This window comes from Poecilia reticulata, linkage group LG20, assembly GCF_000633615.1.
Source record: "Poecilia reticulata strain Guanapo linkage group LG20, Guppy_female_1.0+MT, whole genome shotgun sequence".
NCBI lineage: Eukaryota > Metazoa > Chordata > Actinopteri > Cyprinodontiformes > Poeciliidae > Poecilia > Poecilia reticulata.
Window position 1 is genome coordinate 18,017,868 of NC_024350.1, and position 25,863 is coordinate 18,043,730.

The window sequence follows — 25,863 nt, forward strand, 5'->3', positions numbered from 1 at the left end:
CATCCATCCATCCATCCATCCACTCATCCATCCATCCATCCTACTTCCTGTTTTCTTTGTCCCAAATGTTTAGTTCATGAATTTAAACCCAGAATCTCGTTAATCCTGGTTGGGTTCTGGTTCCGTTCTGGTCCGTCAGACGGACCCAGCAGCCTCATCATCATCACTTCAATGGCAGCAGGTGATGAAGCCGATGTTTGTAGTTTGGAACGAGCCAATCGGAGGCCTGGATCAGCTTCCTTCCCTCCGGATTGGCAGAGCGATCGTAGCTCATCTTGTCCTCCGTTGTTACTGTCAGGTTCACAGCGACTCTGGCAAGGTGAGCGACACGTTAATGAAATATGGATGCCTGTAAACACAGAGGCCCTCAGTCCTGCCAGCTCTTTCTCTCCCTGCCTCTCTCTCTGTTTTCTTTCGTTATTATTTTCAAACCGCTCCTGAAGTATCGCCACTGTCAGGTGTTTTCACCGGGGTCGCCCTTCACGTCTCCACCCGGCTCCCCATAAACGTCGTTTTCTCCTCAAGTAAGACGCGGGATGAGCAGCTCTGAGGTTTTCTTGTCTGGAAAGGAAGCATCAAAACGCTTGAGGCTGCATTCACACCAGCTCTGTTTGGCTCACTTTAATCAAACTCCGGTTCGTTTGTCTAGAACACGTGTGTCAAACTCGAGGCGCGGGGGCCACATCTGGCCCGCCGTAGCTTTTTATGTGGCCGTCCAGACTCCAGATTACATCAATAAAAGTCCCTCCAGTTTTTCACAAATACGCAAAATTCACACAAAATCAACAGATCCCCACATTTATTCTGATTTTACTGACATTTTTTCTCAAAACTGGCCAAAAACATTAATTTAACCTCACTTGATGTCGAGCTATATATGTGACTGATACAGCAATTAATAAAAAGTCACACATTTAACATAATATATTAGTGCAAATATCGAACAAATTTCTGACAAATATTCCTATATTATCACTACAAAATCTATGATTTTGATTGCAAGAAAACACAAAAACAATCACAAAGTTCGGCTGATCAGTGTGAAAGGATGTTCAACATAATTTCACTTTAGGAAACACCTATTGGATGTTGAAACATCTATTTATTAATATTTTAGCAATCTAATGGTTTTTATCAATATATTCTAGAACAACCGGGCCCTTTGAGAACATTCAGATTTTCGATACGGCCCAAAATGAAAATGAGTTCGACACCACTGGTCTAGAAAGTCCGGTTTGATTGGGGAATCGAACTACAAAAAGGAGAGCTCTTGGTTGAAGTGAATTCTGGTACGGTTCCAGTGCTTGTGTGAACATCAAGCGGATTGGAGACCGCTCTAAAAGCAGGAAGTGGACTAAAACGCAGGGTATTCTGGGTAAATTCAACAAAAACAAACATGCTAGCTTAGCATTAGCATGTTTGTTAGCTTTTACTAAATATAAAGGGAGAAATCCAACAATCTCTCAAATCTGAGCCATGTTTACATTTCCTAAAGAAGGAAGTTGCACTCAGTGTCTATTTTGAAGGTTTTCATGTCATTTCCTTCAGTGGTTCTTGGTGCAGCGCCCCCACAGGCGAGGAGGGGAACAGGTTTTTCAATTAGTTTGGTTTGTTTGACCCAGTGCAGTGTGAAAGCGAACCACAGCAGCTGAAAACGCAGGAAATGTCGTGACTTTGTTCCCAAATCGAACCAAAACTAATCTGTTGTACCTGAAAGCTCGGCCTGGGTTCGGTTGAAGTGAATTCTGGTGCGGTTCGAATGAATATGTGAACAGCAAGCGGACCAGAGACTGCTGCAAAAGCAGGAAGTGGGTAAATACAAGCAGAACCAACCCACAATGCTAACGCTAGCTAAAGATATCGCTCGTTGTTTTTTAACCGAAACGAAAGTGAAATCCTAAAATCCGACGCCTCTCCATTTTTGTTTACATTTTGTGAAGAAGGAAGTTGCGGTCAGTGTTTTTGTGTCGTTTCCTTCAGTAGTTCGTGGTGCAGCGCCCCCCACAGGCGAGGAGGGGAACAGGGTTTTCAGTTAGGTTGGATCGTTTGACCCAGTGCAGTGTGAAAGCGAACCACAGCAGCTGGAAACGCAGGAAATGTCGTGACTTTGTTCCCAAATCGAACCGGGTCTACCGGAGAGAAAGCACCCTAGAATCCCGAGGACAGAATTATCCCTCGCAGGCTGAGTTTTAATGGCGACAGGCTGTTAAATAACCTGCAAAGAGATAAAAAATAATAATAATACGGAGGCGATTCAGCAGCAGTGGTGCAGTCAAGGGCAGCGGTTGCTCATCTCAGCCTGATCTCCTGACAGAACGTGATGCCAAACGCGGTCGTCCCTTTGGCTCGGTGCGCTTTGCGCTATAGGCAAAGAGCTTGATGTTCGCTGGAGAGGACAGGACAGCAGCAGAGTGGATGCTTGGACGGCTTCCAGGGATTAAACTCATGAATCTAACAGCAGCCAGTGGTCATCGTGACACAAACAGTGCATGGGTGGGAACGTGCGCGCAGCACGCTGCGGCTGCTGCTGCTGCTGCGGATCTGGAGGAAACGAGGGAAAGCCGTAAACGCCCGCAGAGCCAGCGAGCGCCCTTCCATCTTGATGCTGCACATTTGATGGGTGCTACATTTTTATTGGAGACGACACACATGCTTTGTGGCTCGTGTCGCTGCGTGGCTCCGCTAAGTGTTTTGAAGAAGAATGTGGCTCAAATGATGAATAAAAGATTTGGGGTTTTATCTCCATGACATTAGGAGATGTTTATATATTTGAGGATTTTTTTTTTAACAGATAATCGTGACCTCGTTATCCTCCCGTCTGAGAAAATTACTTGGATTTACTTTAGACTCTGATTTTATTATCTCGTCATGTGCGCTGAGCTGCTTTTGCAACATCTTGGCTTAATTATGAGGCGGTTTATGTTTGCAGAGTCTGCTGTTTCCAGACCATAAAGGCAGTAAATCCCTAAGCTGGACAGACAGTCGGATTCACTGCAGCGTCTGGATGGAGGGAAGTTTTCAGAGTTTCACCAGATCAGGCCGGAAACGCCGTCAGGTCAAGCTGGTGACGAGCAAGAAAACGGTTTTATCCGTCAGTTAAATCCATCAGTTTTTCCATCTTTCTTCACTATGCGATTATTTTCCGTTTCTCCAAAACATTGTGATTTTATCTGCTCAAACTTTTTCACGTTACAGCAAAAAGTAAAAATCCGTTTCAGCTCTCCTGTCTCCGTCTGTCACCGATGTTTTTTCTTCTCAAACCGCATTTTAATCCCGTTGAGTTTCATTTCTAATCTCTTTGTTTCGAACTGAATCGTCACTTTTCTTCTCTTCCACGTTGAAACCCGTTCATGTTTATTCGAGGTTTAAACTCTTCTCGCTGCTTCTCTTCCCCGTTTCCCCCCACCTAGAAGAAGAAAAAGTCAGGAATCACCATGGCAACCAGTGACTCAGCATTTCTTCTGGGTTCCTCCTCAGCCTGATCCTAATCCGTCATGAAATGAACTCAAAATCTTTCACGTCTGGCAGAAGGTGGTCCTTCTTGTTCCGCTTCCACGTTAACCCTTTAGAGGAGTGTGAATGGTGCGAAAGCTTTGTGAACGCCTTCTGCGCCGTCAGCGTGTAAACGCTCACAGTGACGCGGCGGCCATGTCTGAACGCCACACGATGCCTCCCTGACGCCACGTGAATCTTTTCAGCTCTGCTCTTCTTTAAACCTTCATGTTGAGGTTTTGTTTTTTGGTTTTATAACCTCATTTACCTCATTTGTTTCTATGAATGAGCGGTACCTTCTGTTTTCAGCCCAGACAGTGTATTAAAATGTTAATGTGTTTATTTTGTTGTTTTTTTTTTGCCGTCCCAGAAGCTTATGAGGCCACTCTGTGGATCAACAATCAGAGGCAGAAAACAAAAGATTACAGGCTAATCTGGTCAAAGCAGAGCTCTGGACGAAGCATTTATGAGCCGCTTTAGTTTGATTACACTCAAACAGATCCCAGCTGATTGGTTCAGACCCGCAGGAGCAGGAGGAGCTGCTGACCCGTCGCACCATCTCCTGGATTTAAATACAATCAGGACCCTGATAACCTTTCATTATCTGCCTGTACAAACCACCGGCCCCAGCATCCTGCATACAATCACCTGATCAGCAAAATAGATAAATGAGATGAGCTGCAAACACTTGAATTGTTTCGTTTTGTAAAGTCTTAAAGCAGTAAACCTTTAGTGTGAGCCTTTCTTCTACTCTGCCTCATATTTCCCATCATAAATTGCCTCTCATATAAGCTCTTAAAGGGGCAGTACGCATTACTCTCATGTGATGTCTCACCTCCAGGACCTTTGTAACATTTTGGTAACTGCCTACTGGTTTGGGACTAGCTCTGCCTCGTTGCTGTAACTTATAAATAATATGAATACATTTCAGTTTTTCAGTTCTCTACCCACCTCTGTGTAATACTGACACAAATACCAGGGATATTTACTGCAGTACTTACTGCTAAACTAGCTTAGCTAATGTAGCTTTTGTCTGCTAGCTGAGACGGACGTGTACGAGTTCACTACATGTTCTCACTCTGCCAGTCGGCAGAACTTTGTTATTCAAGTGAAGAATGTCCTTCACAAATCCCAAACGTTGACTGTGTGCATCCATTGATTCCCAGTGAAGCTCCTCCATGTTGCACGAACTCTTGCTAGTGAACTATGTCATAAAGACGAGGCAGCTTGTCCACGTTGTTGGACATGTTTCCTTCTCCAGCTCACACGAGTCAATCCTGACAGCAGCCATCTTGTTGATGCATCTTTCTCTTGCTCACTGGTCAAGAGTGCCTACCAAGATGGCGGATCATCTTGGTAGGCACTACCAAGATGATCAGGCTTGTTTGAAATTATCTACAATCATGTTGTTATTTCCACGTACCTGAAGTGTTGCCTTGATTCTTTCATGCATGTATGAGAAATCTTTTAATCGCCATGGCAACCAGTCAGCTGGGTGAACGCAGCTCCTGCAGACTAGCCAGCAGCAATTAGCAAACACCTGGTGGAACTGCTGACGTCACTAAAGGAGCTGCTTCTTAGTGAAACGCTGGTAAAAACGTTGCTAAAGGGTCAATAGAGGAGCCATGCTGTGATGACTTCCTGGAGGCGGAGCTTCAGAAAGAGCAGGTGCTTCTTAAAGGAACAGAGTCCTAATTTTAAGGTTTTATATATATGTCATGTTAAATATTCATAGCATTTTTATAACTGAACAAAGCTACTTGATTATGCTACACAATGATAGAATGTGACTGCTAAACACCTGACACTGCCTCTAACTTTTCTCTTTTGAGCTTTGGATTCTCTGTTTTTTGTTCCCGAGTTTTGTAGATTTTATTCATTAATCTCTACAGATGATGACAAAATTCTTTAAAAAAAAAGTGTCTCAATTCTTCATGAGGCTGTTTGAGTTTTTCACCTTTAGGCATGTGGATGTCATTGTTTTCTTTTTGATGATTTCAGATTTTCTTTTCATTTAAAATCTGTAAATTCAGCTCACAGATGTGTAAAACACGAAGCTTTTAATCATATTGCATGTAAATGTCTGAGTTTAAACACGTTTTCCAGTATTTAGCAAACGGAAATGAATCGGATTTTACAACCTGAAATAGGAAAAGTTAAGTTTTACAGTGTAGATAAATCTCAGTTGAGTTGAACTTTTTGAATTAAATCAACTTTTCGCTGATTTTGCTCTCCGGTATCACGGCCCTTTGTTTGCTCTTCACTGAAATTGATCATTTATTGAATAATCGCGACGCGCCATCAACCAGTTAATCAGTTAAAGTTGAGCATCGTGTTTACGCAGCTTCTCACTATCTGCTCTTTGTTTCTGTCGCTCCATATCTGTGTGTGTGTGTGTGTGTGTGTGTGTGTGCGCGCGTGTGTGTGTGTGTGCGTGCGTGCGTGCGTGCGTGCGTGTGTGTGTGTGTAGGTGGGTGGGTGTGCGTGTTTTTTCCTTTTTTCCTCTCCTCTGCCTGTTCTGCTGGGGGGACTTGTGAATGGCAGCCAATGGGAGGGTAGAGTCCCCTCAGCCTCTCTGACATCCACACAGCGAGAAGTGATGCAGCGCCGCTGAGACGCGCAGTCGGGGCGGAACGACGGGCAACAAAAGCCGCAGCGAGCGGATACTCCGCGATCCGGCGTGCGGGGTTTTTTTCTTGTGCGGGTTTTCTTTTTTACTATTTTGTGCGTCGTGGGAAAATCTCTCTCCGCTGGAATAAACTTCACCCATCAGGTAAGCGCGGATTTGCTTCGCTTTTAACTTCCAAAACGCAGATTAATTATTATTATTATTATTATTGTACATCCCTTCAGCTTAAATATCAACCACGCTCCGTGACATGACAGTGTCCGGATTTTAGCGAGAGGTCCGCACGTCTTTGCAAGCAAGCCTGAGAAGGAGCACCGATGAATGCGCTGTTAAATGAGGATATTTTCGATGCGCATCCAGGTTTCTTTAACTTTTCCGATGCGTATTTCTGCGGGGAAACGCTGCGTGTCCTGCGCCGATCAGCTGCGCACCTTTCCTGCTGGTTTGTCCCCGCTGGTGGCAGATCCACGCCGCGGACAGACTTCAGAGGACGTGGAGTTTAGTCAAGTTGTCTAAAAACACCGCGACCTCCGGGGTTATTGACAAGCACGACCTGCCTGAATGTTTAATGTCCTGCCTGAATAATGCAGCGCGGCTGTAAAAGGCTGTTTTACTTGAGCCTGAGTGATGGCGCGATGTGTGCGGGGAAAAGTTGCCTCCTGGTCGCTCAACCTTTTTTGTAAAAAACTGAGGTAACGTGTCTGATCGCAGCCAAGAAGTGGGATGAGTTTCTGCTTTGAACGGACGGAGTTTACATTTGAAAAGACAGAGAGGGATTTTTTTATTTCATTTTTTTTTATTTCTTTTTAGTTTTTCTGGGTCTTTTTGTTTTTGGATGAAGAACTTCTGAGCGGCTCTGTGAAAGGGAAAGCCGCTCCGCTCCGACCGGAGCAGACGGTCCAGGTTTGAAGTTCAGAGATGAAAGGGACAGAGGTGGAATCTGGCTGATCAAAGTCAAGCAGAGGAACATGGGCGGCGCTGCATATTTAAACCTGCGGGTGTGTGTGTGTGTGTGTGTGTGTGTGTGTGTGTGTGTGTGTGTGTGTGTGTGTGTGTGTTTTCCACCAGTACGAACAGGTTAACCGTGTGGAGCATCTCTCTTTCTCCCATATCTCTTCACCCAGAGTGTTTTTGTGGGATTTTCCGACTCCAGATGAAGGGTCAGTGTTGCTCTGACGTCACAGGATGATGGGTTTACCCCTCGGCCAGGCGACTATGACCGGTGACCCGAGCTGATGACATTATTTGTGCTCCAGATGGGCCTCATCGCGCTGTAATGTCGAGCATTTCTAGTCGCCTGCACAGCAGCATCTGGAGCTAATGGAGCCGCTGTGGATCCTAAAAATGATCCGGTTCCCTCCGTGGTTCCGTCTCCGGCCCTCTGGGAGTCGAACCGGGTTTCCAGTGGTCGTGTTTTGGTCGTTTAGTCAACATTTCCTCCATTTGGTGACAAATCAAATGAAGTTATTTGATGGTGTTTATGGAAATGTGACATTTGTTTCTGGTTTTCTCAACGCCTGGTGTCTTTTATGACTCTGTTAGTCGTTTTGATGACGTAGAGCCCTTTGAACTGATTGAGATCAGGATCATGTCCAAAGTTTTTGTGACTAAAATAAAGTAGAAATGATTCCTTCCAGACAGCAGGGTGGAGGTCCGCTCCCCTCAACGACGCAGACAAGAAACAAAAACTGGAATTTGAATCAATCAAGTTTATCTGTGTCACACATTTCAGCAACACAGAGTTAAAAAAAAACAACTAAACACGTCATACAGTCAACAGTTGTGACGGATGTTACATTTTATCAACCGTCATCGTCAAAATCATAAAAACACATAAAATATGTTTAATTTTCCATCTACTGTTGAGCTCAGTGTTTCGGTCATTTTGCTGTTTTCTGGACGTTTCTTCCAGAAATGTGCCTCATGTTTGGTTCTGGGTTTGTAGATTAAATGAGTCACAGCTACACAAACACAAAATGTTACCAAAATCTTCTATTTCAGTTCAGGTATTTTACCCATTTTAGCCAGAAAATTAGATTTTTCTCCCCCACAAGCATCTTTAACACAAAGGAATCCATTGAGTCGCTCTAACCAAAGCTAACAACCACAACTTATTTTTAACCAGATTAAACATTGTCTTTATTGATTCTTCAAAGGGCTGCACAGTGGTGCAGTTGGTAGAGCTGTTGCCTTGCAGCAAGAAGGTTCTGGGTTTGATTCCCGGCCCCAGTCTTTCTGCATGGAATTTGCATGTTCTCCCTGTGCATGGTGGGTTTTCTCCAGGTACTCCGGTTTCCTCCCACGGTCCAAAAACATGACTGTCAGGTTAATTGGCCTCTCTAAATTGCCCCTAGGTGTGAGTGTGTGTGTGCATGGTTGTGTGTCTCTGTGTTGCCCTGCGACAGACTGGCGACCTGTCCAGGTGACCCCGCCTCTCGCCCGGAACGTTAGCTGGAGAGGAACCAGCAACCCTCCCGACCCCACTGAGGGACAAGGGTGAAAGAAAATGGATGGATGGATGGATGGATGGATGATTCTTCAAACTGTCTGGTTTCCTTCTACAGTCCAGTAACGTTCATGTTGCTTATTTGGAGCTAACTTAACTTTAGGCGTTTGTGTTTTCATGTCTGAATGATTCATAGATCAGAGTTACACTGCAAAAACACAACATGTTACTTCAAGTATTTCTATTCTTCTTTTAGTGGAAATATCTTAGTACATTTGAAATAAAACAAAACTAACCCACAAGTTCCTTTTCAGCTGGTGTTGAGTTTTGATTTAGTTTTGATTTAAAACGTAAAAATTTTACTGGCAGATTATTTCACCTATAGAAAGAATTTAAATGAAATAATCTGCTATTTTTCATCAATACTAATGAATGACTGACTTAAAATAAAAATATTTTGCTTAAAAGTTACTTGTGAGTAAATGTTTTCTCATTTCAACATATTTGCAGTGGAAACTGAACCAAAAATACTTGGTGAGCTTTTGTGTTTTTGCAGTGCAATCCTTGTGTCTCTAGAGATTTTCACAATAAAACATCTTGGATTAAAATGTCTATGCTGCAAAAATTAATCTTACCAAGTATTTTTGGTCTAGTTTCTAGTGAAAGTATCTAAGTTCACTTGGAATGAGACAAAACTAACTCACCAGTAACATTTCAGGTAGAAATAATTGCTTGTTTTGAGTCAATAATTTGCTAAAATTGATGAAAAAGTTCAAGTTCCACTGGTTCTTGTTGTAATCTGTCAGCTGAACGAGAACTTTTTCATCAATATTAAGAAATTATTGACTTAAAACAAGCTGAAGAGTTAATTGTAAGTTAGTTTTATGCTCATTCAAGTGTAAATTAGACAAAAATCCTTGGTGAGACTTTGTGTTTGTTGACATGTGGCCTAAACGTTTGCTCATCAAGCAGAAAGCAATCCTTGTGGTTGTATTGGTGGTTTGAGGGCATAAGACTTTTCCTTCATGTGACAACAACCCATGATTCTCGTGTTCTCTGTCTGTATTCCTCATAAGTTCAGGAAGTTTCTCCAGTTGATGTTTGGGTTTCCTCACAGTTAGAGTAGCAACTTCCTGACTCCATCCATGAGACAGTTTCCCTTCAGAGACGTCTCAGTGGAGCAGTAAGGACTCCAGAAAGTGTCGTAAGTATAGATGTACGTCTCGCCTTTTAATACGAACTCAAACAGGAAGCGGAAACTCTGACGTGAGTTCATGGATTAATCAATATCACGGCCTACTGGGCCGTGTTTGGTTACCTCAATGGGTTTTTGAGTGAACAAGTAAGGATGTGGGTTGAATGTTTGAGGTTTTTAGAACCAAACAATTCGGAAAAGACAATTAGGAAGCAGTAAAGTCAGTGTGTTGATGTTACTGCAAAGATTTGAGGACTCTTAGCAGACGATACGTTGTTCCACAAGTTATTGCAATAAACAATAATATTGTTTTGAGGCCAATTTAATGTGATATAATAATAAAGTAATAATTGACCTGGTATTAGTCTATCATGCGATCAATTGATTTATTGTTTATTTTTAAAAAAATTTTAATTATTTTGTTCAGACAGGGTTTAAATAATTTTGGGTTTTCTGTTATAGTTTAGTTTTATCTTGTTTTACTTCATTTTTAGAGTGTTCGCTAATTTTTAGAATTAAAGGATCAAAGTATTTTGATTATGTTTACATCAGTAGGGTAATAAATACTCAATAGAATAAACCATTTTCAATCAATCAATCAATCAATCAAGCTAATTAGCAAAGCACATTTCAGCAACAAAGCAGTTCAATCATAAAAATGTAAATCAACAACCTACTGAGAAACCAAACAAACATTTTGATTTGTTCCATCATCAAAATCATAAATTCACATCAAATATGTTGGTCAATCTTCCACTGTTTATGGTTCAAAAGTTTTTATTTTCAAAAAATGTTTCCAGTTATTAAACAACCGACTGGCTTTGGCGTTTCATCCCAACTTCTGCCGTCCGCCATTTTGTGGACAAGCATAAGTGTCGCCAGGAGGAAAAAAATTATTTCAAATGTATTAACTGAAAAGCTAATACATAGATTCATAAACACGAAAATAAAGAATGCTATGTTTCAGTTAGCTTGAATAATCCAGTTAGGTTTAGTTTTCACCATTTAATTACCGTCTTTATTTATCTGGGTCGTTAGGTGAACATGTGCACCATGTGAGCTGGGAGGTAAGAATCCCTCGGAGACGCATGTTGCCCGTTTGAGGGCATTGGTCAACATTTCCTTCATGTGATGAGAAGCTGGAGTTGCTTTGTTGCGTTGATCATGAGGCTTCGTTTGACCGTTGGAACAAATTTCCTCGCAGGCAGAGTGGGAACTTCATAACTCGGTCTTTGCCTAATGAGACGGATTCCCTTCAGAGACGTCTATTTATGGCGCGGTTGGAACTGTAATTGGAGGGAAAGCAACCTAAAGGGAAGAGATGATATTCGTCTTCTCATGCGTGACATGAAACGGTAACATTACTGTTGCTATGGGCAACGGACTCCACAATGTGGAGAGAGATTTGGGTCACTGACTGCGTTTTCATTACAAATGTGTTTGCTAAACTTCGCCGATATTCCGCTAATGTTGGAAAAAAATCTAATTTGTCAATTAAGGAGTTTCCAATTAAATAGGAAACATAATTAAAATTACAAGTGAACAAGTTTGATCATGCAGAAAGTCATTAAAGATCATATTCCAACCACTTCCTGTCGTCTTCTTCGTCATTTCTGCCAGTAGCATCACCTTGTTGTTGATCTACGGAGATCACATAACAATTTTTTTTCACAGAAGTTTGACGTCTTTACTCACGATTCCGATTTTGTTTCAAAGATTTCAGACTTTTCTCCTCAAAATCTTGAAAATTTTTCTCAGAATTTTGACTTTTTCTTTAAAACTGACATTTTTCTCAAAATTTGCATTTCTTTTTAGAATTCTGACTTTTTTCTAAAAAAAATACAAAAACAAAACATTTTTGGTGTTTTAGTTTTTCTCAGAATTCTCTGATTTTAAAGTCAGAGTTATAATTTCTTCAATTTATTTCAAAATCCAAACAGCCAAACATTCATATGTGTCGATGCCAATTATGTTATTATTATTTTTGCTTTGTGTAGGTAAACTCCAATTACACATAATTAAACTCATAAATGTATTTACTTAATGAGCAGACAGAGATGCTAGTTTTAGGTAAAACTGATGAACAGCGGTTCAGGATGGGAGTCCAGAGTTTCGTTATGAAATCACTTGGATTGCTGTTATTTGGGTGTGAGACGGGAGTAGATGGCTGCCAATGTTGAATAGTACAAGCTGCCAGCATATTTATTTTTTATTTTTTTAATTTTTATTCCCCCTCCTCTTAAACTTTGGCTTGGCTCCACAGCTTTTCTAATTATGAAGTGTCTGAGAAATTGCTTCACAACCAGTAAGCCAGCAAGCAGTCGAACTGAATCACCAACAACAGCCTGACAGACACACGGAGTTTAGCGAGCTTTTTCTATTTTTTAAAAATGTATTTTTATTGGGCAAACACATTCCTGCGTTCCCTTTAAACTGGAGGATTCACACATTCAGAGGGAGGCAAACAAACGACGTACAAAAGAAGAAAGGTGTTCGGTTCTCCGCGCGCTTCTCAACACAATTTAACAAGATATATTATTGAGCCAGGAGGCGGCGGAGAGCCAGCAGTGGGCTGCAGTCTGACAGGGGCAGATAGTGATTTACAACAAAGCCCCCTGGACCGTGGCACAATTTCAGAGACGCGGAAATGACACTGCTGAAGCAGGCCATGGAAGTCATTTCTTACCTTATTTCACCTGAGGACGTTTATCGTATCGTTTATCATTTATCGCAATAAATTTCTCACCCTGATTCATCGTTTCTCAAGATAAATTCCAATTAAACCTGTTGAATGTGGGTTTTTTTTAAAGAACCTTAATACATTTTAAAATTTGAAATGCGGTTTTGATTTACAGCTTAAAGATGTAAATCATGTATTTTTTTTATTTATGTGACTGGAGTCCTACACTGCAAAAACACAAAATCTTACCAAGTATTTTAGGTTTAGTTTCTGGGGGAAACATCTAATCTTTACTGCACTTGAAATAAGATACAACTAATGTGTGTCCTTGTCAGTTAGTTTTGTCAGTGCCGTTGCCTAGCAGCCCCATGGAAGCCCCACCCGTTACCTAGCAACCCCATGGAAGCCCCACCCGTTACCTAGCAACCCCAGCAAAACCTAGCCACCCCTCAAAATAGAACAAACTAACTTACAAATAACTTTTTAGCAGCATATAGGAGTGTTTTTAAGTCAATAATTTCTCAGTGTTGATTTCACTTATCGCATTTTTACATGTAATAATCTTCCAATGGAACTAGTATTTTTTTTTTAAATCAATATTAATGCATTATTGACTTAAAACAAGCTTTTTTGTCTTGCTCAAAAGTTACTGGTGAGTTAGTTTTGTCTTATTTAAAATGTACCGAGATATTTTCTCTAGAAACTAGACCAAAAATACTTGGTAAGATTTTGTGTTTTTACACTGAAGCATTTTTAATGGTTCACTAAACTTTTTTTCAATTTGCTAAACGTATAATAACAAATAATCACAGGCAACATTTAGAGATTTATCTTAAAACACATTTCAAATCCATAAATGTGAACATATTTCCTTAGCAACTAAATCTAAACTTTGTGGATGAAGTCAAATATTTCCAGTTGCTTTTCACATCTTGAAATGTTCCCATAATGTTCTTTCCGATTTTTTGCCATTTCTTCAAAGTATAAAGATGAAATTTTATGTCACATTTCCAACAGCTTGAACTTCACAAACAAGGTTAAGTAAAGTGGATCAATCAAATACATCAACTATAAATCATATATCAAATCAGATTTATTAAAACGCGTTAAAAATGCAACGACAGATAAACAGCTGTAAGAAAGTATTTGGAAAAATGTCTTTTGTAAGTGAAACTAATCTTCCAGTGGATCTTTGACTCAAATCAAGCTGAATATGTTGCTCAATAGTTACTTATATGTTGGTAAGATTTTGTATTTTTGAAGTGTCGTTTCACAGTTTGTTACTCTCTTGTGTTTTTATTGTGAAAATCACTTTGGAGTCCCTTGTTACACTTCAAAAACACAAATTCTGACCAAGTATTTTTGGTGTATTAGTTTAACGTACACGTAACTTTTCAACGACTTATAGAAGCTAGTTTTGAGTCAATAATTGCTTAAAAGTGTGTTTTTGGAGCATATTACAAGTGGAAGTCTTTCAAAAAGAAGTGATAAATAAATAAATAAATACTTTCCAGCACTGTAAAATATTGCGATAAAACTTTGACGTGAACCAGAACACCCTGAACGTCCAAGGACACCAAACATCCCACCTGTGTGTTAAAATCGTAATCGATTTCTGGGCGCTGCTAAGACTCCGGATTGGATTTGGAATTAAATCTCTGTATCCAATATGAGGTTTGGGCGAGGCGGCGGCCGCGGGGGCAACAATAATCACCTAATGGTAGAAATCACAAGTCGAGATCACTATCAAAATCTCATCAGCCGTCCCTGGCTGCAGGCTGAGCTCGCCGCCGAATTTCATGGAAATTTGTCCGTGGGTTTCCGCAGACGCCACGCAGACACTCAGATTAAGTGACGGAGGTGAAAATGCAACTTCCTGCAGAGGTAAAAATGTAACGCACACCCTAACGTGTTTGTATTTCGTCCAGATTTCCGGCTGCAGAGCTCAACGTTTCTTTCCTTTTTCACTAAGTCAGGAAAAGCGGAGCTGGAAATCCCATTCGGAAGTCATTTCTTGAATGTTTTGGCGCTGTTGCCTTCAGGTAGGAAGAGTTTGAGTGAGTGCAGCAGACAGATCATGTCCGCCGGTCCTGCCCCCCCTCCACTCCTTTACTCTTCTCTAGTTGGATTCCTGTCTGAGCAAAGCCCAGAGGCTTAACTCTGGCTGCAGTAAGTGGACTGAGGAACGCTAAACACTATCTGGGGGAGGCTGCTGAACATGACAGCCAGTTAATAAGAGTACGGAAGAAGAGAAAGGAGGAGGAAAGACTCGGTGCAGGCATGAAGACGACGGCAGCAATCATGGAAAATATCGCGGTTTTATGGCTACAATGCTGCTCTGCATTTCTTTAGCATCGGCCATTTGATTCTTAGATGTTTGCTGATTTATGGGTTGAGCTTAATGCCAATATTCTGCTAATGTAAAAAAAAATAATAATAATTTTGCAATTGCTGCTGTTTCCTTTAAATAAGAAAGACGATTAAATAAGTTTGTCATGAAAAAACATTCATCCTCTGACCTGAGTTTTTTAATTTGGCGTGTTTCTGCTAAGCAAATTTATTTTTGTAATTTAAATTTGTGTATTTTTATGTTAAATAAAAAAACAGCTAAAGTCAATTCTAAGCATCTTTTAGGTCAAAAGTTGTAATACTGAAATTTTATTTGCCTCTAATGTGTGCTTTTATACTTTCTTGTTTAATTTTTGGCAAGTAATCAAAAGAAAACTTTTGAAATTAAGAATTTTCCAAATATTTTTCCCAGAAAATTCATAAAAAAAAATTGAGTTTTTTTCTAGAAAATTTGTGACTTTTGGAGCTCAGAATGATTTTTGTTTTATTCCTGGAAAATTATAGAGATTAATCTCTAAATCTCAGCATTTTTTCTAGCAAGTTTGTGACTTTTCAAATTCAGAAATTGTTAATTTGTGGATTAAGAAACGTCTGAGGTTTTTTTTTTATAGAATAATATTCAAATTTCAGTTTTTTTAAAAAAAGTTTTTGACTTTTCCAATGCAGAAATTTAATAAAAATTTCAAAAACATATTTTTTCAAGAAAATTCTGAACTTTCCAAGCTCCAAAATTTACATTTTGTACAAAAAAGTACAAAATGTTCTGTAGAAATATACTCCTTCTTTTTTTCTAACTACAATGGACCCGATACACCGTCACACCCTCAAGAGTTTATTTTAACAAATGCGACTTTATGATTGGGACGTTTTTGAAGTGGCTCATTTTCCAGACACCAGAAAACATTAATTTCGAAAAACTGTTTTATATGGAAGCATGAAAATGTGCAAAATATAAATTTTGCATAGTAGCCTCTCTTAATGAAATAAAACAAGCTCCTATTTTTTGCTGAAAAGTTGCTTATAAATTAGTTTTGTCTTATTTCAAGTGCACTGATTTATTTGCACTTGAATACTTGGTGATGGTTTCTGTTTTTGCAGTGTAAGTCTTGAAGCCAGTGCCCAGACTTGACTGTCTGAATATTGGGACGTTTCTCAGTAAATCAGAGTTGGTCAGGTTAGTGGGGTAATATTGGTGGCTGGTTGGTTGGAGGGTAAAGGTCGATGAGGAAGAGGAGAAGGGATGAAAACGGAGGTAGAGTTTAGAAACGGGGAGAAGGCGGTAATGATGCTTGCTTTGCTTCAAGAGCTGTCAACTTCAGGCAGCGCCGGCTGCTGGGACTCTATAAGACGCCTTGCGACTTTAACCCCTCACACGCTGGCAACAGCCCGTAATTACGCGTGTGTGTGTGCGTGTGTGTGTGCTGTGACTCGGCGTGTCAGTTTTTCTTGGCAGCAGTGAGAGCAGAGTGATGTGATTTTCCCTCTAACAGCCTCCAGGAGTAATGATCCAGGTTATCTGGGATGACGTGGAACACCTCAACCCGCCGGCCATCGGATCGCCACAAACCGGCCCGGCAGCTGCAGGGAGACGGTGTGTGGTGGCGCCGCCGCCGCGTGCGACCACCCCTCCGCCCCCATCTGCCTCTGTGGATAATAGTCTGCTGTCTGTGCTGTGAATGATATCTGGACTCTATTGGAGGCCTCTTCACAGTGTGCTGCACAATGCCTCGTCTTTATTTGTCTCTGCTAGCCGTCGTGCTAGTTGCTGCAAATGAGCAGGCAGACGCATCAGCAGAGCTGCTGTTTACTGTCAGTCCCCAGAGCTAACTAAGTAGCTCAGTACCAGATAGTTACCAGATAGGTCAAAGCTACCTGAGCTACCTGAGCTATCAGAGCTACCTGATCTACTAGAACTACCAGAGCTACCTGAGCTACTTAGTTACCAGCTAGCTCTGGTACCTATCAGGTAGTTACCAGAGCTAGCTGACCTATCAGAGCTACCTGATCTACTAGAGCTACCAGAGCTACTTAGTTACTTCTGTAACTAAGTAGCTCAGTAGCTCAGGTAACTAAGTAGGTGTGAAGTAGCTGATAGTTACCAGAGCTACCTGACCTATCAGAGCTACCTGATCTACTAGAGCTACCAGAGCTACTTAGTTACCAGGTAGCTCTGGTAGCTATCAGGTAGTTACCAGATAGTTACCAGATAGGTCAGAGCTACCTGTGCTTCCTGAGCTACCTGAGTTATCTGCTATTGGACTTTTGATTCTCATAATTGTGATTTGTTTCATTTTATAATGATTATTAATATTTTTGTCTTAAAATTTCTGACTCTTTTGCCTCAAATTCTGACTTTATTTTGTCCAAGTTCTGAATTTAATCTTAAAACTCTTAGACATATTTTCATTTAAATTGATAAAAACTAAACAGCTTTTGTTTTTCCACTCAAAATTCACTTTTCTCCGATTTTTTTTTCCTGAAAATTTTTATTTTAATCTTAGAATTTTGACTTTTCTCAAAATTTTCTCAGAATGATTTATTTTTTTCTCTCTGTTTTGAAATTAGTTCGAAGTCCTGCCTTTTTTTCCCTCCCCCAATTTTAGTTTTTTTCAAAATGTCATTGTTTTTCTGAAAATGTTGACTTTAAAAATCCTGATTCGTTTCTCAAAGTACAGAAATGATCTAGCTGTCTGGGCCGGGCCGGGTTTTGCGTGGATCCAGGTGGTTTGCTGCCTTCGGGTTTTGCGGCCGTTGTTTCGGCGTTCCTCCCTTTGACAGGTGCAGGATATCTGGTCTGCAGGCCAGATATCCTGCACCTGTGCCTCACATCGTGCGGCACAATGCCTCGTCTCTTGTTTGATTTTACAGTCGCACTGCTAGTTGCTCCAAATGAGCAGGCAGACACAGTAAGCAGAGGTCCTGTTTGCTGCCGGAGCCAGAGAAAGGAGAGGTTCTGCTATTGTTCTGCTGCCTCTCCGATCATCAGGACGGCTCATTGTCCTGGTAGACCGAAACGCTACCTGTCGAATCAAAGCGAGCGCGCCGCGGAGGGACCGCGTATTCCTCTGGGAAGGACACAAAGCAATAACAACATCAGGCTTGTGTTTCAGGCGGCCGTCTCTCCGCCGGCAGGAGGAACCCGTCCCCTTTGTGGAAAGGTCACCGCCGCCGCCAAACTCATGACAGACTGACAAACGGACGTGGTTTGGGTCTGCGAGGCCTCCAGTTACTGATGGATGCCGGAGACAAGCGGGGCAGGAGACTCCGAGTTGAGCCTCGCCGTCTGCCGTAGTTCTTCTCGCTTGTCTTTAATTGAGTTTGATCGAATGAAGGCGACGTCAAACTCGGGTTATTGTTCGCCTCGGGGCAACGCAGCAGAATTCAATCTATTGTTGGGGGAAGATGCCGGCGGAGTTTCTTTGAAATGGGAAAACTGCATTAAACATTCCACTTGTATTAATTACATTGTGGCGCTCATTAGCATGGCGGCTCCTCGGAGCGGCAGCATCGGGGGGAACCGTCCAAACCCGAGGCAGGTCGGCTGAGTGTGGAGCTTTGTGACCGGGCCGTCGGTCCGTCAGCCACTCACCGTCCAATCGATCGGAGCTGTAATTCAGTCTGATGGTTGGGCCACCAGCTGCCAGGTGCGGCCTGATCTTCCGTCAGACTTTCCAGCTGTTCCACACTAACCCTAACTATCTATGTGAAAAACCAGAAGCAGCTCAATAATTTCCATTTGAAGGATTTATCGTCTTGCTCTTTCTACCAGAAACTGGATGATGAAAGTCTTTGGCCTCAACCAGGACAGTTTTGTTTGGAGACTCCACGTTTTGTTCATTCTTTCTGAATATTTAAAACGTCCAGCGTTAAATGTTTGGTACATTTTAAAGTTTATTGATCTTTGAGAATGTGATCCTGCATTATCGTTTATCGCGATAAATTCTGGGTTAATTTATCATCCAGCAATATGTGTTATTGTCAGGAGCCCTGAAACCTTTAGGCTGCATTCAAACAGCAGCCAAATGTGACCCAAACCCAACTTCAGTCTGAACGATGACGGTTCTGATGTCAGATATGCCTCATGATTCTGCACCGGATGAAGCCGGACGCAGCAATCTGGACGAAAAACGGCTGAAATTTGTTTTTATTGCAAACAGTTTTAATTTCTTCATGTTATAAGTGGAATAATCTGCCAATGAAACCAGAATATTTTCATCAGTATCAACTTAAAACAAGCTCCTCTGTCTTACTGGCAGATTATCTGCTAGTTAGTTTTGTCTTGTTTCAGGTGTATGAAGGCATTTCCAGTAGAATCTGTAAAAATACTTGGTAACATTGAGTTTTTTCAGTGCATGTGGACGGGTGCGACAGTCAGACGCGGTGAGGAGCCTCCCTGGTTATGTTTAGCAGGAACTCCCAGCCAGTGTTTAATGTTGAGAGGGCGCTGACAGATTTAAGTCAACAAACACGTTAAGGCAGCGGAGGTGTGTGTTTACTGCTCCCTGCCACCTCGTGAGGAGGTGTGTGTGTGTTTACATGGACAGCAGGACGGATTATTTTTCCCGCTTTTATTTATCGAACCACAGGCAGGTCTTCGGTGTGCGGGTTGCTCTTTTTCTCCCGGTGATTGAGTTCGTGTCTGCGTGTGCGGCGAGCGCGTCTGGAGGAGGTGGCGGTCGGTACGCCGACCCGTAAGTCATCAGACCTGACCGAGGCGGCGTGGGTGGGAACCGGGCCGCGGGGGGAGGGCGGTGCAACGCGGCGCTGTCTGACACGCGTGTGGAACGGGGCTGACAGGAAAAGTTGACAGATGCCTCGCTGACGTCCATTATTTATGAGCGTGAGGAGAAGCACGCTGCATTTCCCGCTGCAGGTCAGGTTCTGACATCGTTCTGTGCGCCGGGTGATGAGCCAGCAGCTGAATACATATGTCCACTTTCTGACTCAAATGCACAAACAGGAGGTCTGAGGAAAGGTGGCGAGTTTCCCTCAGGTTTCACTTCCACACATCGGCTCTCCAAGTTATTAATTAGACTTTACGTTCCTGTGACGTCCACCACGCGGCTAATTCAGGCTTTTATTACACAAACACAGAATCTTACCAAGTATTTCTATCTAGTTTCTTGTGCAAACATCTTTGAAGACTTGAAATAAGACAAAACTAACTTACAGCAAGATTTACAAACTTGTTTTAAGTCAATAATACTTTAGTATTTATGAAGAAATACTGGCTCCACTGCAGGATTATTTGACTTACAAGGGAAAAATGTTTTAAGTGAAATAATCTTTCAGTTGAACTCGTACATTATTTTAATCAATATTAAGAGATTATTGACTTAAAACAAGCTCCTACTTTTAAATCAGCCTCTAAACGAAACACAGGAAGTCCAGCTGGACGCTGACCAGCCCACAAAACGCCAGGAATCAAACGAAAACACAAGATATCTGCAGAATAAGCTAACGTAGGCGGCTTGTTTGCTCTAATAGCTAAAGCTAACACCGTTAGCTAGAGCTAACACCGTTAGCAGGAGCTAATGTGAAGCCAAAACCAACTGAAAGATGATTAATTGTTGATAAAAGTTGCAATGAATCATCTATAAGTGTTTGTAACAAACCATTCTGATATATTTGAGGAAACGTTTTGACGCTTATGCTAACCGTGAATAGCTCTTTGTAGCGCCCAGATCAGCGTTTCCAGCTACACAAACACAAACTTTTTCTCTCCTCTTCCTCCTCATCTTCATTTCCTCACTGCAGTTCAAACTGAAAGGGATGAATGTCACTCATTGCTCAAAAACTACAGTTCTGGCTAGCTGGCGCTAGCGCTGTAGCACCTAGCATATAGCGTAAACAATATGGCGTCGTCCGCGTGACGCGTTTTTGTTTAAATTTATAATAACCAAACATTTTACTATATTTCGCTCAAAATTAACTTTTTTTCTCAGGTTTCCAATTTTTCTTTCTCAAATTCTGACTTTTTTTTTCTCAAAATTCAGAATTTTACTCCCAAAATTCTGACTTTTACTGTCACAATTTCAGCTTTTGGCAGTTCAAATTACAGTTCTGGCTAGTCGGCGCTAGCGCTGTAGCATCCAGCATGGAGCGTAAACAACATGGCGTTGTCTGCGTGACGCTTTTTAATTCAAAATGATAAAAACTGAACAGCCTGCTGCATTTCACTGTGTCGTTCTTACATGTTTCTCAAAAGGTGTTTTATTAAAACTGATGTGCGCCGTTTACCGGACGTTAGCTTGACGTGAAGCTCCATGTTTGAGGTTTTGGTCAGAGAAACCACAAACATGTCCTCCCTTCTTCTTCTCCTCATTCTCCTTCTTCTCCTCATTCTCCTTCTTCTCCTCATTCTTCTTCTTCTTCTTCTCCTTCTCATTCTTCTCCTCATTCTCCTCCTTCTTCCCCGTTGGGATGAGTGGCTTGGCGGTTCCTGTATGCTTGCTTTATAGACTGAAGCGCCGTCTTCCCGTCCTTGTCGTCGTAGAGGATTCAGCTCATAAAGCAGCATCATGATTTGCAATAAGCAGAGTTAGGGTAGAGTAATGAAGGCGTAAATCAACTGAACCCATCTCTCCTTTCTTCTTCTTCTTCTTCTTCTTTTAATCGGATGCTGGCAGTTTCCCTCCCTTCTGTTCTGTCCTCCTCCTCCTCCTCCTCTGCTGCTGCTTCTTCCTCGCCTCTCTCTGTTTGCAGTAATGGAAACCCTGGCACTCTGTAATAAAGCCGAGCAGTATTAGTAAACAGTTTCAGCAATCATTATGCCTGGTCTGACTGCTTTATTTTTTGTTTGCGAGGTATTTCTTCACCTCGCCTGGCGCTGAGGTTGAAGGGGGGGCGGGGGGGGGCCGTTAATGAATGAGAAAGGAATGAGGAGTATTTAAGTCCGGGCCGGGAGACGGAGAATCAGGGGCTGTTCTTCGGGCCGCCTCATAAGAACGCCTTTGTTTTCTGCGGGACTTTGGGACAAAAGCCTTCCCTTTTCTGTCAGAGGCAGCTCTGGGAATGTAAATGCAAATGTGCAGCATACAAGCTGTGCAAAAGAATCAATCAAGCATCCGTGGCAGGAAACATAATGCCCCCCATTCTCCGAATAAAGCCGAGTTCCTGTTCAGTCTGGAAAGAGACAGAATTTGATTTCAGCGTTTTTCAGGTCTGGATGCATGTAGAGAGAGAAATATTTGTGTTGTTTTCTTCTCTCATGTATCATCAGTCAGTGAGCAATGCATTTATTTATATAGCAGAGCACTGCAAAAACACAAAACCTTACCAAGTATTTTTGTTTAGTTTCTAGAGAAAATATCTTGATGGACCTGAAACAAGACAAAACTAACAGAGTAACTTTGCAGCAGGATAAAGGAGCTTGTTTAAGTAAATAACTCCTTAAACTGCAACTTTTTCATCAATATTAAGGATTTATTTTCTTAAAACAAGCTCCTAATATTTGCAGAAAAGTTTCCTGTTAGCTAGTTTTGTCTTGTTTCACACGTACTGAGATATTTTCATTAGAAACTAAACAAAAATACTCAGTAAGATTTAATTTACCCCCATGTCTGTTAGCATCACCACTGCTGGAAAACACGCGTTTAGTTGTTGACATTCTTGTTGGTTGTGCAGGAGGCTCCACTTCTGCTTTTCCAAGTTGTACGGCTGCGTAATTGCGCTTCTGTTTGCACATGCGAGTGTAAACGTTGAGCAGCTTGTTTGGATTTAAAGTGACAAAAACCTCATTCTGACTAAACTCTCATCATTCTTGTGGCAGAAATGTGATTTTCATGTTTTGTGTAGGCCGCAGATTTTTCCTAACCTCTTTCAGGAAGTGTAATAAGGTTCGAGGAGGAGAGGAAGGAAAAGCCGACCTCGGGGGGGCAGCGGGAACGTTTCACGTAGAGCCGTTCGTTTACGTCGCAGTGGGATTACTCCCCTCCATGTTGCCGCTCAACTCCGGCCGGCCTCTGCGGACGCCTTAATGCCGTATCGATTGTTTTTCTGCGCCGCTTCAGCTGGACCGGCGGCAGATAGCGAAGGAAGCGACACCCTGTTTTTGACCGGTCGCTGCTGATCGAGCATCTGAAAGCAGCAACAGTCCAGGTGTGAAATGGAAGCAGAAACCGGTGGCTTGATAAGGCGGCCGCTGTGACAGCGGGCGTCCTCCGCGCCCGGAGCCCATATGGCCGACTGCAGCGCCGCTCTTTAACCTGAAAGGTTGCGGCTGTTGTTAAGCTAACATCCCCGCCCCCAGAGGAGGCTGGTAATTACAAACAATCTGGAATCCGGGGGAAAAGCGAGCCTGATTAAAGATGTGTGCACTGCGAGGTTCAGAGGCCGTGGAGCGGCTCGGGATTCGGACGCTAACGTAAATCAATCAGGGCTCTGTTCCTCATTACAGGCAGAGAAAAACAACCTGGGCTTCATTCTGCGTTTCCCGTCAGGAATAATAAACCGAGGGAGAGAAAACTCAGAGTTTAGCTCCTGATTGTCAGTAAGACGAGGCGCAACTTTACTGAAGTTTACCTGCTGGAGCAGAAACGAGCAGCAAAACACGAACGACTGAAGTTTATTTATCACTTTACTGCAAAAACACTAAATCGTACCAAGGATTTATGTTTAGTTTCTACTGCGAATGTCTGAGTTCACTTTAAAAAGGTTAACTTACAGATAACTTTCCAGCTTGTTTTGAGTCAATAATTCCTAAGCATTGATTTAAAACAGTATTAGTTTCTCTAGTAGATAATTTCACGTACAACATGTGAAATAAAAGTGAAATAATCTGCCAGTGAAACCAGAACACAAAGGAATCATTGGCTTAAAACAAGCTGAAAAGCTACTTGGAAAATGAGTTTTCTCTTATTTCAGGTTTATTCAGATATTTGCAGTTGTATCTATGTGTCAGTATCTGTTTTCTGTTGCTTTCTCAACCCCAATAGAAACCAGTAATTTGTTGTTATCACATGCACAATGCTATTACTTTCCCTTACGGAAACCTCTTGTTCCGGCTCTAGTGCCGAATAATGAACCTTCAGTCCTGAATTATGGTTTCAAATTGTGTCAACATAAACACGACGAACAGCAGACTTCTGCTTCACTCCACTTCTGGGAATTAATTGTCTAAATGGGAGCTTAAAGTCATTATCTCCTCTCGCCGGTTCTTCTATCCTGCACTCACGGCTAATAAATGGAGGTCCGATTTCGCTAAATGTCCCCCGTGTAATGATTAATAACGCCTGGTACCCTGGTGGCGCCGCAGACGGCTCAATCGTCCGTTTGCACACGAGCCGTCGCCTGTTTGCTCTGCTGCGCCGGACCACATGTTTGGTCACCAGCAGCCGTTTGGTCCAACACCAGCGCAGAGAGAGAGGGAGGCTGAATGACAGCTCTGCTTTCCCCCCACTGCGGCCTTTGTGGGAACACTGGTGGCGATGGGAGCCTCCGACTTCATGCAAATCAGTGTTTGCTTCCCGGGTGCAGTCAGGCGTGTCAGTTTTTTTTTTCTTTTTTCAATCTGGAGTCAAAAGACCGGAGCTGGAATAACATCCAATCCAAGCCTTCTAATTAAAGGTTGTTATTTCTGTATATCAGTTAATAATATTGCCCCCCATCGCCCGGACAGCCGCGTCGTTTGCTTTGTAAACGAGCCGTGCGTCTGTGGAAGCAGATGCATTGATTGGGGGAGCGCGAAAGGTCAAAGTCGGCGCGGAGAATTGAAAATCAGCAGAGGAGTTGTGCTGCCACGTCCGCCTCGGCGTCCCCGCTGTGACAATTACACGAAGGAGGAGCCGCGCTCCACTCAGGCGCTTTATCGACTGTATCAACGGGTCAGCCGCCCGCCAGACGGCAACAAACACGACTGTCACACGTCGACGCACAATGCAGCTGAAATAAAGACATCAGCCGCCTAAAATATGGCCCAGTCCAAACCTGCGTGGAGAAAATGAGCCTCTGCTCCACCATTTTGACCGAGAGCAAAAAGCTTTTTAATGAAACAACCCAGACAGTCAGGAGCATCTGTTTCTTTCTCTACTGTGGATGCACCGATTTGAATATTTGGGCCGATATTAATAGCCGATATTACTATTGCTGCTGTTATTATTTCATTACACGTTTGAAACGTTAAAAAACCAAAAACTATAATCCTTTGCTACCAAGATGAAAATAAATGTCTGTAACTAATATCAGCCCAGTTTTATTTATCGGACCGATACCAATATGTTAAAAATTAACCAATATCAACCGATTCCGATGTTGGTGAGGTAAATTGTTTAACAAACCATAATGTCTTACACTCAGGATCGGTTTCAGGAAACTTCATCAACATGAACCTGCATAAATCGGCCACTAAGCGTTGGTTTAAACACTCCAAACCTGTAGGGGGCAGTGTAGCGCAAAGCTAGAACTTACATCAGCCAATCAGATGGTGAGTAAAATTAACTTCATCCATTCTGTAAGTCGACTTAAGTTTTTACGTCAAAATTAGCTAAAAAGGTTATTACTGTCATTATGTTTGTTGATGCTAGCATTTTGGGTAATATTAACTTAATTCATTTAGCATGTCACCTTCAGCATTTAAGACAAAATTAGCTAAAATTAGCTGTCATTATATTCGTTTAATATGAACTTAATCCATTCAGTGACTCAACAAGACAAAATTAGCCCAAAAACCTCATGTTAGCTTAATTTCCATTGTTATCATGTTGGTTTTACACTGACAAACTTAACAGTTTTAACTTTTAAGACAAAATTATCTGAATTGCTAATGCTAGCTTAAACGATACCATCATTTTGGATTATAATATCATGTTGGGTAGCATTAACGAAATCCTTTCAGGGAGCAGACTTTATCTTTTTATACATTAGCTTAAAACGTTAATGTTAGCTACAATGCTATTGCATTGGTTCATGTTAGGTAGCATTAATATAATCCATTTAGCAAGTTAACTTTAATGTTTAAGACAAAATTAGCTAAAAAGATAATGTTAGCTTAAATACTAATATGTTCTAGCATAACGATAGCATTACTGTAGCAACATTAACATTAAGTTAATGTAGGATAACATTAACTAAAC

At 41.8% G+C, this 25,863-nt stretch overlaps 1 protein-coding gene across 2 annotated transcripts in view; it reads left to right on the top strand.

Moving 5' to 3' along the window:
* cdh6 (cadherin 6) overlaps positions 1–25,863 on the top strand; it is a 244,375-nt gene that overhangs the window by 152,895 nt on the left and 65,617 nt on the right. Inside the window, exon 1 of one of the 2 annotated variants that reach the window (XM_008396405.2) lies at positions 5,972–6,265. The exons of the other annotated variant lie outside the window; for it this stretch is intronic. The gene's annotated coding sequence lies outside the window, so the exon portion shown is untranslated. Of the gene's footprint in view, positions 1–5,971; positions 6,266–25,863 lie in introns of those variants that run through there. 2 annotated transcript variants of the gene reach the window in all.